Source organism: Phycodurus eques, chromosome 10 (genome assembly GCF_024500275.1).
Source record: "Phycodurus eques isolate BA_2022a chromosome 10, UOR_Pequ_1.1, whole genome shotgun sequence".
NCBI classification, from domain to species: Eukaryota; Metazoa; Chordata; class Actinopteri; order Syngnathiformes; family Syngnathidae; genus Phycodurus; species Phycodurus eques.
The window spans coordinates 16,037,502-16,039,087 of record NC_084534.1 but is presented as its reverse complement, the minus strand read 5'-3'; the positions used below and the strand labels follow the sequence as shown (position 1 = coordinate 16,039,087).

General features: G+C 39.2%; 1 non-coding gene across 1 annotated transcript; it reads left to right on the top strand.

Moving 5' to 3' along the window:
- Window positions 1-745: 745 nt before the first annotated feature.
- trnad-guc (transfer RNA aspartic acid (anticodon GUC)) lies at window positions 746-817 on the top strand. The gene has a single exon. It is a non-coding gene; the product is annotated as a tRNA-Asp (tRNA).
- The last annotated feature ends 769 nt before the right edge of the window (window positions 818-1,586 follow it).

Here is a 1,586-nt window from a genome sequence, read left to right as displayed (position 1 = left end):
GTTGTCTGAGTCATGTTGAATTAATCTTAAACTACCTCAGGCTAAGGCCTGGTACACACATAAGAGTTTTACAAAGTTTAAAAGATTATTATTATTTTTTTAAATCTGTGACAGACCCCACACATAAATAAAAAAAAAAGCGTTAAACAGTTTTGGTCATATTGTGGGCAGAGGCAGACACTAGTGAGAGTCAGAAATGGGACAGTTTTTTTACTGCGAAGGGGAGATCACAGAAATTATGTTCTTTCACAGTCTTTTTTTTTGGGTAAATCTTACAATCCGATGGATTGCTTTTTTTTTTTATGAATAAATAGCATCATCGCTGAAGCGACACTGGATCTGTGACTGTTTTTTTTTGTGCTGGACTGTGTGGAATCAACCCACTCAGTAGTGGCGTTTGACAATTTTGGAGATAAGCCATCTTTTTGGAACAGTAAAAGTACCTTATTGGCCCTTGCTGGTATAAGTAGTGGACAGTCTAGCCATCAGTCTCAAACTGAGACTTGGGCTGTCCACAGGTCAGGCAGGTCTTTGTGCATCTTTTGGCTGTCTCAGCTGCTTGTTCAAGACCTCCTCTATGATTTTACAAATGGCGTCTCTCATCAAGGGTTTTGTCTGAGGAGTTGGAATAAAAACAAGGAACAATGAACAGTTATTTGGTGATAGCACAAAAAAAAGCACATTAGCACTTCCCGACATACAGTACTAACGTACAACTTGATGGCGAGGGACGAGAGAACTAAGTTCCTCGTTAGTATAGTGGACAGTATCTCCGCCTGTCACGCGGAAGACCGGGGTTCGATTCCCCGACGGGGAGGTTCCATTTTTTTTCACCCTCATTATTTTCAATAATCAGCTCAAATTGCTAAATTGTTAAAACATAATGACGCAAGATGAGACGGTATTAAAAACGTTACAAGAAAAAGACTACAGTAGGTTTTAGGAGTATATCCGTAAAGGGATTTAAGACAATTATTACTTGGGGTGTAACTCTACAAGTAAAGATGTTTACTGTCATGTGACTACATCCGGGTACTGGTCACCATCGGCGCCATACTGAATGACCGCAGCCTTCACATTGCAACCACAAATAAATGACGGCCAATTAGTCTGGGAAGTTATTTGAGGAGATTAGATATTATTGTCATGATAGTTTTTTTTTTTTTTTTTTGGGGGGGGGGAGATACATTGTTCTAAAAAGTTTAGCGTGGCAGGCCTAGTTTAGACAATACTGTATGTGTACGTGTGTCTCTTCAAAGCTATGGAGAGGAATATGCAACATTTCAGCAACCCAGTTTATAAATAACATTTATTATAATTGGCTACTGCAGGCTAAGTTGGTTTTGCTTTGTGATAGGGTTAAGTAATGTTAGCTAGAAGCATAAACTATCAACTCAAGTTGACATTAATGCCTAGTGTGGCAGGCTGCTATTAAAATTCAGAAAGTTAGCCAACAACATTTGTTGTCCATGTAGCTTACCAGTTACCTTGTAACAGTATAATATTGTTCAGGATAACTGTTTGTTGCTCGTTCTGTCTCTCCTCGGGTGGATGCCGGTAACATCTAGCTTGTGGTGTATATCAAC